This window comes from Thunnus albacares, chromosome 16 (assembly GCF_914725855.1).
Source record: "Thunnus albacares chromosome 16, fThuAlb1.1, whole genome shotgun sequence".
NCBI classification, from domain to species: Eukaryota; Metazoa; Chordata; class Actinopteri; order Scombriformes; family Scombridae; genus Thunnus; species Thunnus albacares.
Genome location: NC_058121.1, coordinates 11,301,855 through 11,318,850, shown reverse-complemented (window position 1 = coordinate 11,318,850; position 16,996 = coordinate 11,301,855). Strand labels below are relative to the sequence as shown.

At 41.5% G+C, this 16,996-nt stretch overlaps 1 protein-coding gene across 2 annotated transcripts in view; it reads right to left on the bottom strand.

Moving 5' to 3' along the window:
- LOC122965369 (pleckstrin homology domain-containing family G member 1) overlaps nucleotides 1-16,996 on the bottom strand; it is a 75,744-nt gene that overhangs the window by 39,082 nt on the left and 19,666 nt on the right. The window contains exon 1 of one of the 2 annotated variants that reach the window (XM_044329387.1): nucleotides 5,589-5,790. The exons of the other annotated variant lie outside the window; for it this stretch is intronic. The gene's annotated coding sequence lies outside the window, so the exon portion shown is untranslated. Of the gene's footprint in view, nucleotides 1-5,588; nucleotides 5,791-16,996 lie in introns of those variants that run through there. 2 annotated transcript variants of the gene reach the window in all.

The following is a 16,996-nucleotide window of genomic DNA, read 5'->3' as shown; positions in this document are numbered from 1 at the left end:
GACCCATGCCCATCACAGTTGCCCAGAGCCCATGGTGACATCTTGAATTTGCTAGTTTTGTCCAACCAAAAACCAAATATATTTGAATAATAATGATATAAACCAGAGAAAATTCTATTTTAGACGCTAGAACAAGCAAATGTTTGGCACTTTTGCTAAATAAATGACTTACTCCACCGATTTCACGTGTCAAAGTCAATCTACTGGTCACAGAAAGTGCTACTCAATCTGTGAAAACAGTTCAATTCCTCTTCTGTGGCTTTGGAGAGAACTTTGTCAATCCTGAGGAAATGACTTATGTGAGGTCACTCAGATACCTCTGTTTGGACTTGGAGTTTTAAAGGAATAGTTTAGCATTTTAGCTTTCTTGCAAGGAGTTGCAACCTAGCCTGGCTCTCTCCAAAGTTAAAAAATGTGCCTACCACTACCTTGAAAGCTCATTAATCACCATGTTTGATCTTGTTTGTTGAGGATATATATGTGTGTATATATACATTATTTAACCACAGCAGGGAGCGGTGACTTCCTGGCATCTTGTTGTTATCAACAAGCACAGAAACAGAGGTGCTGGAAAAAGTTGCACTACATAACTCTTAAACCACAAAATTGCATTTTTTTGGTTTGTGTACCGATTAAACAAATGAGATATGATGTGTTAATTAGTGGTAGAGGTACTGGTAGATGTAATTTTGATCTTTGGCGAGAGCCCAGCTAGATATTTCTCTTTGTTTTCAGTCTTTATACTGAGTTATGCTAATCGGCCCCCAGCTCCACCACACACGTGAGAGTGGTTTCAATCTTCTCATGCAACTCTTGGCAAGAAATTAATAACAGTATTTTGTTGTATTTATCCCTTGATCTATTTTTAAAATATTTTACAGAAATCTTGCATTGGGGAGTGTGGGTGTTTGTAAGGCGAGGGGGGCGCTTATGAAAGAAAATACTGGGTTGCATTATGGGAAATGTAGGATGTAATGTTTTTGGAGCTTAACACATATTAGTGACTAAATTCGCAATATCTTGGCCTCTGTTGCATCAGTTTGGACCACTCTTTTTTGATCAATTTTCTCTTAATTAACTGATAAATGGATTTACATTTTCTGCTCTACATGCAGTCAAGTCAGTAATGTGATTTCAATGCTTTTTTTTTTTTGCTTGCAGCAGAGCCAGCGCTCAACACCTAACTCCTTCTCAACACCACCGCTCTCACCCGGCTCTGCTCCAATTTCATTTCCCCTCCGCATGTCATCCCTCCCCACTCAGAGAGGAGATTTCCCAACAGACTTCCCTCCTTTTCAATGCCAACAACAAGCTATAACAAGAGCTTAAGACCCTACACACAGAAAAACACTCTCTTCATGCACTCAGACTTAGAATTGATGGTTTGAGAGTTTGTGAGGTTGCCAAGATGATCGGGGCCGTAGCGCTGTGGTGGTTTCTATGACGACAGCTAGGCATTCATCTCCAAGGCAAAGTGGCATGTGGAAAGACAGTGAGAGAGAGGAAAAGAGGGAAAGAGAGAGAGAAGAAAATGCTTATTGTCAATAAACCACTCCATTCCTCATAACACTCGGGCAGCGCAAACACTGAGGCAGGGCACAGGGTTCACACACACTATTGAACTTTTACTGGTGCGCACTCACACTCACACACACACACACACACACACACTATCATTTGTTTTCCGACGGCATTGTAAAGCCTGACTTAAAAGACCTCTTGAAAATGTTTTAGTGTGTGAGTGTGTGTATAATCAGAAATAAGAAAAGTCCCCAACCACTTAAGCATGTCCTGAAGAGAGGAGGGCTGCAGGCGGAGAGAGGTGGAGAACTAATTTGATGGTTGTTATTGCAGTGTGTCTGAGTGCGTGTGTGCGTGTGTGTGTGTGTGTGTGAGAGAGAGAGAGGAATCGGGTCCAATCTCTCCTTCAGACAGCTTCTTCATTTTCTCAGCTGTCTCCTGTTTAAAGTGCGTTTCTGTAGTAACGTATTACAGCACATGGACGAGTAAACTGAGAGAATACAGAGAAATGGATTCAGAGAGCGAGAGAGACTGTGACTAATGACAGGAGTTTGTGGGTGGAGGGGTCATTCATATACAGTTTCCCCCTCCCTCTGTGACTCTGTCTGTCTTTGCCGTTGCTGAGATAGATCATCTGCAGACACACACACGCACGCACACACAAAGATTCTTTAAGTGTCACTAACTCTTAAAGCTTTTGTTCTTGCCGCTTGAGCTCTTCATTAACCTTAACACACAGTTTCTCCTTTCTTCCCCTCATGAATAACTGTCGGAAAAATCTTTCCTAACAGTCTGTATCTGTTAGTGTCATTTTGTATCAGCTTGTTCCAGCTCTTCATTATTCATTTTTTACACACAAGTAAAACATTCAAACTCAAGTCTTTGTGTGTTTTTATGGCAGAACCACGTCATCCAACGGCATTTTTTTTAGATGTTTTCTGCATTTCATTTGATCAGCCTAATTGCCATCACGTCATCGGTTTTGTTTTGCACCAACCAGTCAGTAGTGAGTGGCGTATCTGTCGTGTAGTTAACATATTTTACACTGATGAAAGAAATATTTGATTTAAGAATGATTATTATGTCTGTGCTAACTAACTTACAACACCTTGTACAGCTGTGTCGATCTCATTCACGCTTGTTGCCATCTTTCATGAATGACATCCCCATCGGAGTTGTGGGTGGTCTTCTTTTCTAAGAAGACTTTTGACATGTCACGGTAGCAACAGCACAGGTGTAAATATTAAAGTTAATAATGGCTGATTTCCATTTTGCTGCTTTGGTTTCAGCGCGCTGGTATTGTGTATTGTCACATGTCATGGCTCACTGGGACACTTGAACAGAACATCATTTTGTACACATTTGCCCAAAATTCAGCCTGACTCAGTCAGATATATTTGTCTTTAGTCTTCAGATACCAAATGATCAAGCACCTCTGTTATAAGCTCTGTGAGTTTGGCTGCACAGTATGAGTCTATAACAACTAACCCTCTAGGCAGGTCAGTGAGGTTCAAGGGGTTAATTCCCTCCTTTTAGTGACGCATCTACTTCAGACTCAAGTCCCCTTTAACACACTGCCTGATGTGAGAAAGTGAGGCTTTTGTTGTCCAGTTAACTGTGCAGTGCAGCACACTTGTTCTATAAATCATAAGCAGACCTCTAGCCAATAATAACCAACAAAAAAAAGCTTCTAATATGCTGTGCTGAGGCTAATTTTGATCCATTCTGATTAACTCTGATTAAATCCTGCAATTGATTTTCCCTTTCCCCAATTTATGAGGTTTCCAGATTCCCGGACGGTATTCCCTCAGGCTGCAGAAGTCTGCTTGCAGTGCCAGGACTTTTCAGGAAGTCCAGGAATTTTTGACTCTTTCTGGCCAGAAATCTTACTGAAGTACCAGTTTCAGATTATATAAGAGCAGGAATCCCTAAGATTTGGCAGGTGGAACCGGGAAGGGGGCGTCCAGGAAAATAAAGAGCGTCTTCTCCATTCCAGCAGACTAAACAACAACAGCGACACAGAAATAACTACAGCTGCTACATCAACAACAACACGGTCGACAGCAACAGCCACAGCTAATGATAGAGCAGGGTGGCACCATGGACATCGCAGAAGGAAAAGTATTTACGATAGGAGATAATGTCAGTATTCAACTATGCAGTCAGTTGGTATTCACATTAACAGATGTAGATAAATGCAATGAGCCAAACATCAGGGGCAGGAAATGAGAGGAGGAGAGTAAGCGAAAAGCAGCGAAAAACAGGTGGTTTACAGGAATTATAACTTTCATTTCCTTGAAGTGAATATTACTTGGCTGTGGGGATTGAAGACTTTAATACTACATGAAGCAACACATAACGTCATCTTGTGATTCTTTATTTCTTAGCGATCAAACAAACATCTCTTTTTATTTACTATATTTCATAAAGTGAAAGCTTTTGTCTTTGTATTATAATCCTGAGATGAGTGTGAGACTGAGAAGAGAGCAGAGTGCAGAGATTTATGTTCGTGTACTGTATGTGTGTATGTGTGAGTTATTGTGTGTTGAGTGAGTACATGAGCATGTGTGGCGGATATACGGAGGAAGCTGTGTTTGGCCTCAGATTAAAATGCAGGACGAGGGTCCCGCTCCAGGAAAAGAGACCAGCAGAGCAGAGAAAGAGGGACTTTTCTCCCACTTGGCAAAACATGTGACACATAACACAATATATATACAGTATTCATACCATTTTTCACAAAACTATGAGACTGCAAGATATCATATTTGTCAAATCTATAGTAATGTGTCTAATACGCTCGCTTATGCCACCATCCTTTTAAGACCAACAGTATTCATTTAAACATGATTCTGTAACGCATTTAAAATCTACATGCACACATATTTATGTCACATATGTTTCCAAATGTGCTTTTGAAGTATCTAGTAACCAAAAAATACACAAGGATGGATAAGAAGTCCAAACAAATATCAGTGAAAATTCATCTCTGAGTTAATGACTGATCACAATAAACACTTTATGTTCAATGATACTTGAATTTATTGACAGACTGGAAGATGATTCTAGTACAACTATCCTATACATGCCATTATCTATCTAAGACCTTTTTTCTTTTGTAACTCAAAATCAAAATCTTGTTTTCAAGTGAGATCTGAGACCAAAAACAGTCTGACCTAACATACAACCAGCCAGAGACCATGTTGTTAACCCCTCTAAGACAAATACAAAGTCAGACAAACCAACACTCAAACAACCACAAAAAAAGAAGTAAGAAATCTAAATGATTAAAGTCAAACAATAAATGAGTCCCCTCCTATCTATGTCTCACAAGCTGGGTGCTCCAGTTAGTCCTTCCCAGAATGAGGACATGCCACAAAGGGGAGCACACGTGTATGAGCACACACACTCATACTTAGGTAATATAGCAGGGTTATTGTACTAAAACAACACTATAACTTTGTTTCAGGTAAAAAACTGACACAAAATCACATCTGTTAAAGTCGTGCTATCTCTAAAACTTGCTATTAATAGTATTTTCCAAACTGGACTGATAAATAAGATTAACAGTGTCCCTAAAAGTTGTATATATAGGCGTTCAAAAGACAAGACGCAATAAATACAGCTTCAAAAGCCATGTTGATCTTCCTCTCAGATACACACAGGTGAAAGCATTGTTATTGCTATTACCACCATTCACCACACACACAGTTACCACATAGGTCGTGGTCAGAGACACCCAAGCTTAAACACAAACTGGTAGTCTAATTACAGCAGTCTGCCATGCTGTCTGATTAAACGAGTGGGCAAAGGTGCCATTAGTCACACTAAATTGAAACTTTGGACTGAGTAATTAGAGGTCAGACCTCTACAATTATGATTAAATAAAGACTTGGGCTTAACAAGGGAAAAACTCAGTACTGTATAGTCTGAGTGTGTTGTCAGAGTTAAATCCCCATTTACAGTAAATTAAACCAATTTGCGATTCTTGCATATAAACAAAGTGAGGTCACGCTCTGTGTCCTGGCAGTTCGCAGCACCATACAAAGACAGTGACAACCTGCACTCACCTCAGAGAGACCATTCCCACGACTAGCCTTTCCTCAGCCGCTGGTATCCCAGTATCCTTTCACAGGTTAGTTCCATGTCCAGACATTTGAAAAAGTTTCACGCTACACGCGCAGCCTTAGAAAAACACTGACTGACTGGAGAGGTAGGTAGGGCTTGTGTCAAGGCGGCCCGGTCCGTGGTCCACACCTCTATGAGGTCAATTCAGAGAGAAAGAGATACACTGAGAGAAAAGAGGGAGAGAGAGGGGGGAACAGATGGAAGCAAAACGCAACGGAACTGACTGCCCACTGGGAGGGGAGGGGGGAGAGACAGGGAGAGAGGAGCTTGCACATCCAAGCAGCCCACTTCCTGACCAATTACTGCTGCAAGACTAGTCTCTCTCCCTTCTTTCCAACTGGCCCTTGCTCTCTCCTCTCTCACTTTGCGGTGTGGGATCGCCGCAAGAACTGGAGAGCGGCCAGCACTGCAGACACACAAATGACAGAACTGGAAAAAAAGCGTGAGGAGCTGTCACTGAAACTGTGACAAGATACAGAGAGACCGAAGAGAAGGGGAGAGACAGTGATCAAGATTTGATGTAGAGGCTGGTGATTAGCAGAAGAGGGGTGTAGGAATAGGAAGAGGAAAGGAAAAGAGGGCAGCGCAAGGACAAGCCAGCTCGTCTAACCCCAAAAAACACACCAACAAGTGGGCCACGTTGCATACAGCATCAGTTTAAAGCTTCTTCTTGGTCTTTACTCCCTCAGTGTCACTTTCAATATCAGATATAATATTCTACTTGGATATAAGAGGTCAGGTCCAGGTAGAGGGTTAGACAACCCCAAAAAACAGCCAAGGAGCAGAGATCACGCAACCTAGAACTCAAAGTGCAACCTGCTGTGAGCGAGTTTGTATGAGCACACACAGAAAATATCCAAGCCACTAGTCATTGTGTGTGTGAGTAATTTGGTCATTGTTCTGCATCCTAACAGAGCAGGATGGAGGAAAGTCCCCTCTCTCGGAGCCAGTGGCTGTTGTTCCTGCCTCCTCAAGTAAGGCTTCCTGGGATTGATAAAGCAGCTCCTGGCCCTGTCAGCGCACACACTTTCTCACTTCCACGTTTTCACCGGTCTGAGGTTTTTCCAGGGAAAACACAACTGCACGTGGTTCAGACTTTAGCAAACATTGACCTTTGATAAGCAACCAACTAAAATACACTTACCTCTAAAACGTGACCTAAATTCACTTCAAAACATACATGATTTGCTCGCGGACAATAGAGTACACTGACTTTTAGCTTATGTCAATCAGTCCCTGCTATCTGTGACCTACTGTAGCAGTGACCAGCGACCAAACAAACACAGCTGATGTGGGTCGGCGATCGGCTGCTATTATCCTAACCTGGAAAACCCGAAAGCATACCGTGCCAAGCCTTTGTAACCGAAAGCCACACCTTGCACTTTAAAACACACAGAGACAATGACAGATGATGGCACCGTCCTCTAAAGGAAAAACAAGCTGATAACCTACAGAGCAACCGGTCGCTCTCTTATCATTGCTGTTACTCACCTTGGAGGACAAGACGGGTGTGGTTTACTGAGAAGTGTCAGGTGGCTTGTCAAACACGGAAAAGTAGACTAAACTAACTTTTAATTTCTTTCCTGTGATTGTAGGTATGTAAGATCTGAAGTGCATGGTTGTGACACTTTGTATAAATATGGCTTGTAATATCTTACTTATTATGTGATTTAGACAACAATAGATGAAGAGCTTACAGCTCTAGACAAAATGAAGAATCCTCAGGAGGTCATATGAGCACTATTTGAAGTTAACATCAGGGCAGTTTGATTCCAGTTTTTCTGTTGCTAAAAGAAACTTTGACATTCAAAAGAATAATAATCAAAATAATTAAAGGAGGTGAAGTCATAAGCAGTCAACAGTTATTATTAAGAGGAAACCAGTCATATCCCATTTAAAACAAAAGGGAGCTGCCAGTCCACAAAAACCTAAAATTCTGAATAAAATAGCAGTATGCGACGGAAAAAGGAAAGAGGTCAATATATTTTTGTCTGTAGTGTCTGGCAGATACAAAGGGATCATTTAAGTGTTGACGGACGGATGTTTTCTGCAACAGGAAAACAGGAATGACCGAATAAAAGTGGAAATGCGAAATGGATAGCAGCTTGGAACCTCCCCAACTAACAACAGGAAGAATCCCCCTCCTCACCCCCTTCTCCACCGCCATTTCCTGCCAGTCTTCAGTTAGTTGTTTACAGATGAAGGAATCAAACAGGATGTGATATCATCAGGCAGGTGAATCATACTCATATGATGGCTTCGTCATTCCAGAGTCACTGAAAATTACGCTACCGCTTTTATGTCCTCCATTCAGGGATTTCCCGGGGTCATCAAATTGACAGCACAGGAAATGTTAATGAGAACAACTTTTATTTTTGTTTTTAATCTCTTAAAGTGATCTTCACTTCTCTGATGTCATATGATGGGGAGGGTTCAACCAGTACCGCTACTTTCAGTGTTAGGCAAGTTACTCGAAAAGTGTCATCTTTCACTCGTTATATACTGTATTACTCACTGAAAAAGCAATATCCTTTTCATCGCTCAGCCTCGTTCTGTAGGGTGCCTTTAAACAACTACAAGGCCTCCTCAGTCACATGTCACATCTTCTGTATTTAACACATATATAAAAAGAAACAGCCAGCCTACGGTTTGGTATTTCCTGACCATACATAGCTAACGTTAGCTTAGCCCCAGTGATTGACTGCATGCAGTGAAAACCCGTCTTCAACCAAATTAACTGGTGACTAGTTGGCCAAGAAGACACAACATGTAAATAAGACAACTTTTCAGCTAACTGGAGGCACATTTAGCAAACCGCTAAACGCCTTCCTGCACCTCCCACCGCTGCACCGAGCTAACATGTCTCATAGTAATCTGTCCTCTAAATGCAAAGAGAAGAAATTTATATCAATTCCCCCTTGAAACTTGTGGCCAAGTATACCCCCAAATTGTCGTAGTAACGAAGTGTTACTGAGATTAGTAACTGTGATGTAATTACTATATATCAAATTGTAATTCCTTACTACTTGTTCCTGAAAATGCTGATCACATTACTGCAGTGCTTTACTAACTAATGCATTACTGCCCAACATTTGAAGCCGCATACAATAAACATTTGTGCCAAATATCTAGAGGGTTAAAAAGCTTTGTAATATTTAAGGGTACATTTCCAGGTCTATATTTATATTCTGGGGCTTTACTAGAATATCTTTGCATGATTTACAGTTCAAAATCATCCTTATAATAACCTTAAAATAATCCTGAAAAGGCTATTTTAGCTTGTGTCTCTTTAAAGCCTCCCTTCCGATAAGCCCAGTCTTTTCTGATTGGTTAACTCCCAGAAGCCGCATCTCAGCTGACTTCAGGCAACTCTGGAGGCTACGCAAACAAACAGTATAGGTCAGATTTCACTTCTTTTTCTCATTCCTTTATTGAAATGGAAACTTCTCAAATACATCTGTACATGTTCAAGAGTGGACAACGTGAAACAACTCATGAAACAACCTCAGCAACAGAGGCTACAGAAGGGAGGGCTGTGGCTATGCACGAACTATCTGACATCTTCACAGGAAGAAGTAAAAGTAATTTTGCAAACAAAGCATCCAGAGCGGCTGCTGGCTTTGGACTTGAAGGCAGCATTTTAACATACGTTCACCTCAACTGTTGGAACTTTGACCATATTCAACATTTGGGTGCCAATTACTGATACCAGACTTTTGACAAAATAGTGTCACAGTGTCACAGTATCATTATCAGCCTGAAAATGACTTCTTGAATGAGTTATCACTACTTAAAGAGGTACAACACACTAAAAAAATGTGTTTTTTGAGCTGTAAACTAAATTATATGACTGTACTGTGATGAAACACATCAATAACGGTGTTAAGATTGACATTGACACCAAATTTAAAAAATGGGTCGACTCACCATCTGCTGTTTTAAATCAGCCCTGAATCCTGCAAGGCCGATGCTGACATAGAGTCGACCATTTGGGACTTATCTACGTCATTAAGTTTATATAAAAAAAGAATGTTAACACCCTAATGGCTACGTACTGACACTTACCTGCACATACACACAGCAGGGCTACGGCTATGTACTGACACTCCTCCACAGACACACATACACATACACACACACCGGAGGTCCTCTCATAGTAGAGCCGCTAGCTAAGCTACAACAAAGGTACCACACAGAAACTTTTACAAAAGGGCCATGAATGTGCTTCTAGCGACGGTCAACACTCTGGTGGACTCTCTGTGTTTCCAGCTCAGACACGGAGAGTCTGACAGCAGCTGCTCATGGCTGGTTAGCTCTGACTACCAGCTTTACATCGCTATTCATGCTACACTGAGCGGTGGTCAGTCGGTGTCCCCTTACCTCTCGTGTCACACGCTACGTAGCCACGAGGCCACGCCCCCTACAGTCGTTGTCCTGACGAGTCCTCTGCTGCATTTTTGAAATATGCTGGGAGGGAGGGAGCTAGCAGAATTTGGGTGTGTAGTTACTCTTTAATGTTGGCATCTCTGAAATACATACAGTTAGATTAAAATAATATTCCTTGGTGTGGTTTAAAAAGTGTAACTGATACTGCCTCCCCTGCTATAAATATGAATGGGGCATCTTAGTGTGTGCATGTGTTTGGCATTAAGATTATAAGCTTTACATTATAGTTAGAAACAGAGAAGCGGTCACAACTCAACTGCTGGGCTGGTCTCGTCAGAAGTAGGAGCCAAAACACATTATTGCTCAGACTGAGATAAAGCACGGGTGAGTAAAGCCATCTGCATTAGACTGCAGTTGATGGTGAAGTGCTGATGTGTGTGTAGGCGCCACACTCTGTGCATGGCTGTTTGTGTGTGCCTGCATGTCTGCTTATGTGGGTTTGAGTGGGATAAAGAGCCAGGAGTGCATGTTGGCAGGTTCCCTTTGACCTGTGGAGGCTTTATTTTCCCTCATATTCACATTGGGCTAATACTCTGCCTTTCCCATGCCAGTGAAAACCCTGGAAGCCGAGCCCTCTCCGGCCCTCTCCTCTCTTTAGGGAACCTAAGATGTCACTGCACACAAAAGGAGCCGTGAAAGCCGTCCAACTCAAGCAGGGGCTATTATTTACAGTACCAAAAGAAAATCGCTCTTCTCCCGAATAGTAACTCCCCCTCCGAGCGTCAGCCGTCTGTCTCCTTGTAATGCTTCCCCTATTTTGCCCTTTTCCAATCCCTTTCTATCATTTGTCTAGCTCCTTTCTCTGCTTTCACTTTCCTCCAATCATGTCTCTCTCTCTCTCTGTTTAACTCCCCCTCCCCCCACCATAATAAAGTAAATAGTGGGTTTTGTAACCAGTAAGCCCAAAATTAGGAGTAAGCCCTAAACTGCGGCTTTCCCCAATCTTCACTGTGCCATTCAAAACAGGCAGAAAAATCCTCTCTGATCATATAAGTTCCTCTGAGACGAGAAATTCCACTTGGTGAACTTTGTCAAAAGTAAATAAAAGCTTTACACAACAGACTTACATATCTGCCATCAGGGGGATTAATATTTAGACATTTAAAGACGTACTTTGTACTGACTTAAGATGCAGACATATAACATCACAAATCTGGCAAACTACTCAAACTGAAACTGACAGGAGGAGATTAGGCTGATAATAACCTTCAAAAGTAAGCAGTTAAATTGCGAAAGTTACCATGCAGTTACAATGCAGCTGCTGTATGCATTATCAGGACTTTATCCTCTATAAACTAATGCAAAATGTCAATTTGCCCTTCACTCTGAATTTTATTAAATTACAAAGGGTATTTGTGTTGAAAGACTACAATTAATAACATACATACGTAGTTTCCATTTAAGTAAAGACATAAATACAGTACATTGAAGTGGGATTCTGGCTTATGCATGGTTAAAGATTAAACTGCAGAGTGATATTCATTTCAGGTACTAGCATAACAGGTTGTTAATAGTTGCTTAGCAACATGATCCACAGTGTCTTTTTTTCTCCAAGAATCTGTCCTGGTGCAGCCTGTTGATCGGAAGCTACTGTATGAACAGAAGTCCAAACTGTGGTCGAGCTGTTGGTCGAGCTGACAGAAAAAAGGATGAGGTCACATTTCTCTTTAACGACAGCTACACACCAGGACTAAAAACATGTCTACAGTCCATCTAAATAAAGTTGGTAAAAGGCTCCTGAACTGGAGAAGGTTTCTACTCTTGTGTTTACAGTAAATACAGATGTAAGTGACAGGTCTTAACTAGACCCAGATGTGCCCAGGAGGAAGATGGGCCCCATACACACTTCATCACCCGCAGACACCCTGACACAGCATTTTCTTTCACCCTACAGACACAAACAGGAAAGATGTGCAATGCATCCACAGTTAGATTAGACATGACAGCATTTTAACAGTGCTGATCGGGACACTTTTGTGGTATATTATTTTGGACTTTTGGATTGAAATAGCGGACTCAACATACAGAATATTTGGCACAGATTGACCAAGTTTCCAAATTTAATTTGCAAAAAAGAATTTAGAGCTTAATTTCACCAACATTAGGCTTGCACAGTGCTTCAGTGTTACCAAGTTACTGTGGTAGTAGCCAGAGTATTCAAAGATTTGTGATTCTTCCAAGACCAATGACTCTGCAATGTTTGTGGAGCTGAAACTGAACTAAGGAATAAAATCAAGAGTGGAAATCTACATAAACAGGCACTGCCAGTGGAATAATGTTCCTGTTTCTTTACCTGTGTCCAAGTGATGAATATCAATCAGCAAGCAGTCTTTCCAAACTCTTTTAAATGACATTGTATTACTGCTTGGTATTATAATAATTGGGATCAAGAAAACGTTATCATGAGGTCGAAATCTACAGCCGAAACTCAAATAAACAACCCTTCTGTACAATATGTGCTTCTCATTACCAAACATATGAAAAGATCTTTGAAACAACATCAAAAAGATCTTTAAACAGTGATATTAAGGCCTAAGTCAAAGATCAATACCTTAAATACAGCCATTTATAAGCCATTTTGTCTCAGTTCTCTGCTGTAATTCTACCTCTCGTTATCTCCCACCCTCTCCTCTCTTTCTGTTGTTATCTGTCTTTAGGTCCACTGCAGTGTTCGCCACCTGTATTATGTTTCAGCTGAAGTGTGCTGCTAATATAGGCCATCACTGACTTCAATGTAAAAACACCCCGCCGCCCGAGCCCAGCCCAGACCCCCAACCTGCAACACACACACACACACACAAACACACACTTGTCCCCATGGAGCTGTAACAGAACTCAGGATCTAGGACACGAAAGAGAAATAGAGAGAGAGGAAAGAGATAGAAAGAGAGAGTTAGAATGGCTTGAAACTGAAACCTTCACATCAAGTCCGAAGGAGAGCTGACATTAACAAGCTACATTTTCATTTAAGAGAAAAACATTTTGTCAGTATTTAATATAAAAACAGTGGCAATGACACACAAACAGTCTGATACACTGCTCTGTGCTCATCAACAGTCCAGCGTGTGTATCTGTGTATATTATGGTATATTATTGATTTTTTTCCAATTCATAATTAGTCTCTATACCAAACTTCTGAACCACAAATCTGTTTTTCACTTGTAAATATCTCATCAGTCATTTATAAATGTGTGATTAATCTTTAATGAAGCTTTCAGAGAGCTGAGAGTGTATTCTTTAGGGTTTATACTTTTTGTTTATGGAGAGAAAACATTCACATTCACACTATTTTATGGTCGTATGTTACATAAAGCAGACAGCCGTCATGATTTCATTGAATTTGATTGAAATTGAAGTGAAAACATTTTTGCATTTTTACAAACATGTGTATCAGTTTATCAGTATTAGTGATGTTTAGGTGTTTTTACTGCTCTCAAATGTGCAAATGGGTCAAATTTGACCTGAATAGCATGTAAGGTTTGAAAAGGCCAAAAGAGACTTTTTCAAAATACTTGTTTTGTTTGACCAACAGTCCAAAACTAAAATATATTCAAGTCACAATTCTGTAAAACAGTGGAAAGCAGCCAAGCCTCACATATGAGAAGCTGGAACCAGACAATATTTCATAATTTCAGCACTAACGGACATGTACTGTGGTCAATCAGCCGCAACAGACCTGCATGAGTGAACGCACTACAAACTGCTACGTCAGGTAATCCTTGCTAAACAGCTCTGAGCGAAAGTGAGTGAGCAAGAAAACAACGGTTGGATTGAACATGTGTGTATCTGTGCCAATGCATTTGTATGATGTGCACTGGCGAGAGTGCAGTATAGCGTTGGTTAATATGTGGCCTGGATACAAGAGACCCAAGGAGGGAACTGGATGGAAGAGGGAGGAGGCTCCATTTATTTTTAGCATTGTTCCCTTGCGCACTTATCACCAGGATGTGATTTAGAGACGGGTTTCTAACTGAGCTTCACTGCTCATAAAGACCTGCCTATAGGTGTTTATGAAAGACTGTAAAGATTTGACATTGCAGTGATGGCAGAGATGAAAAACCTGAAAGTTGGGCTTTGGACTGCGGACTTGAAGGAAAACTTCTTCAAAAGAAAGTGGCATCTGTGAGTTAGAGAAAACAAAGCCACACGTAATATTGCTGTGCAGGGAATACAAAACTGTTTGATAGCTTAGCAAACTGCACCTGTGGAGAGCTCAGTACAGTGTAACTTCCTAAAGTACAATTCATTCACATCAAACAGGATCACACACACACACACAGCACAAGAACTCCACTCATGCAGACATAAGAGGCTATTTATACACCACTTCCTTTTATTTACCCAGCTCATTGTTCAGACCACATCTGCTGAGGGCCAAGGGCACAATGGCCAGTCCATATAGCTGACCACACACACACATACACACACACACAAACACAACAAGCCTGCATGCACGTACACACACATACACTCAGCGTGGCCCTGCAGCACAAAGAGCAAGGCGGCAGCCAGACACAAGTCAGCATTCAGAAATATCCATCAGCTTTTGTTCAAGGTCCGAGTGACAAATTCCAAAAGCTGATACCACCTGTTACACAGACTGACATTCTTGCAATCTCATTCATGCACGCACACACACACATATCCAAACATGCATTAATTCACACACGCCTGCATACAAACCTTCACAGATGCAGCATGTTAGTTCTATTGGCACAGTTGGACATTTAGCTAAGTGCTGGAGATGACAGCTCATTACAGACTGTCTGTTTCATGTCAGCTTTAATACAACAGGAAGTCAGTTGGTGGCTTTAAAAAGCCACTGGACAGCTCGTAACCTTCACAGCCCAGAGGCTGTCTGCTTCGAACACCAGCTGAAGAGTCAAGCACACATACTCGAAGTCACATATACACAAACAGCAAGTCTGGTAGTTGGACCAATCTTGCAGGATTTATTTTGAGATTGAGACAGAGGTTGCTAAAAACACACACACACACACACACACACACACACACATATTCAAACCTGCAATAACCTCTGAATCCAGTAAATCTAAAAACCCCTTCAGCCATTTACTCTGAGTTATTTCCTATGAGGACAGGAGCTGCCCAAAATGGCCCCTGCGGGGTAAACAGCTCAGATCATTATCTTCCCAACTCTCCACCAGCAAGCCACAGAGGTACAGTGCTGGGGCAGAGTAGGGGTACAGGAAACCAGTATGGTTTTATTTTTAAACCACTAACCGACAAATCCACAGATCTCAGTAAATCAAATTTAGGTACATCATGTTGGCTTTTACAACATGATGTTGTAAATCTAATCTGTTGTAAATCTAAAACGGTAGTGTGCACTTAAGGTTACACTTGAGATACAGAAAGATGACAAGAACACTTCTGAAATTCAAAAACACATCTCTTGACTCATTGCAAGAGCTTATGTAGGAAATAAGTTACACGTGACTTTTATGGGCTGAAACCGGATTGGAAAATGTAAACTCATCTGATGAGAGAATTATTTATACTACAGTGTGCATAACATTTCCTCAGTCAACACACTGGCACACAAAACCTTCGGGCTCTTTACATCTCCCTTAGGATTGCCTTCACACTGATTGGCAGTTAGTGGATAAACACACATTCTTAGTGTTTTCATGAGGGTACTGTACTTTTTGGCTGAACCTGCAGGACTAGAGGCAGCTCCTGATTTCTTGCTCCCTCAACATATTTTCTCCTCTGTACAGGAAACAGTCGTTTGTCAACACCACAAATAAAATGTTGTTTGTTTCCTGTCCTTGACTGGGGATTTTTCGGCCCATTTGGAAGCAAGATGATAGATCTTTGACTAGAATATGGAGCTGACATGTGATACATGTTTTTCTAAGCCATGCAAACCATAAAAATATGGGCTGGAGCTGATATTTACAGAAACACATCTATCACTTCAGAGTCAGCTGCACTGGTTGCAATTTAAGCTTATGAGATTTTTTTCCCCATTAACACTCAAACAAACAGGTACAAGTAATAAAAAAGGTGTGAAAAACTAACTTGACATTCTTAAAATGACAAACAAAAGCCTTTTTCAACACAATAGAACAAATGGAGCAGACTATAATCTAAATACAAGCACGGAGTTGTGGAAAATCCTTCAAATCTGCAAACTCAGCAAAGAGAAACGTGCTTTCAATCCAGTTTCACATATGAAACAGGTGTTGAAAATGGGCGTTGGGTGGGGAGAGCCAAAACTAACAGCTTAAAAGCATCATAAAGCTCATTTAGAAACCAAATGTCCAACTGCCTCTCCTAATCCTCTGCTTATCTGGGCAGCCACTCTGCTACACCCCAGCGTTCAGAGGGAGTCGGACCCCTGCCCCACGCCAGACGGGGGTTTCCCTGCCAAACGCTGCACAACAATAAAACAAAGCCATCACACTGGGGCTGGCGGGGGAGGTGGGTGAGCATGCAGGGGGCGCATGGTGGTGTGGAGGGAGGGCAGAAAGTGAGAGGAACAGCTGCTGAGTGGGAGAGTTGGATGAAGGGGGGGATACGGGAGAAAAAGAAAGCTGGAGGAAAGGAGGGGAGGGAGGAGTTCTCTTTTCTCTGTCAGTGAAATAAATTACTTTTATGTTTGCGGCCTGTTCATTCTATGCCATCGTTAGGGTGAGACCCCCCAAACCCACCCCACCTCGTACCCCCCTCTGGTTTCTTTAGGCGTACACAAATTGACAAGCGCACAAAGACTCCGACGCAACCTACAGCTATACTGTTTCTCTATAATATTGGACCAAGGTGGAAAGTCCAGCAAGAATGTTGGAAAAATGCTTTCCACACGGTCATGCTGGCATCCCAATATGTACTCACACTCATACACAGCAGTATAAAACAGTCTTGTGTCCCCCTGTCTCTG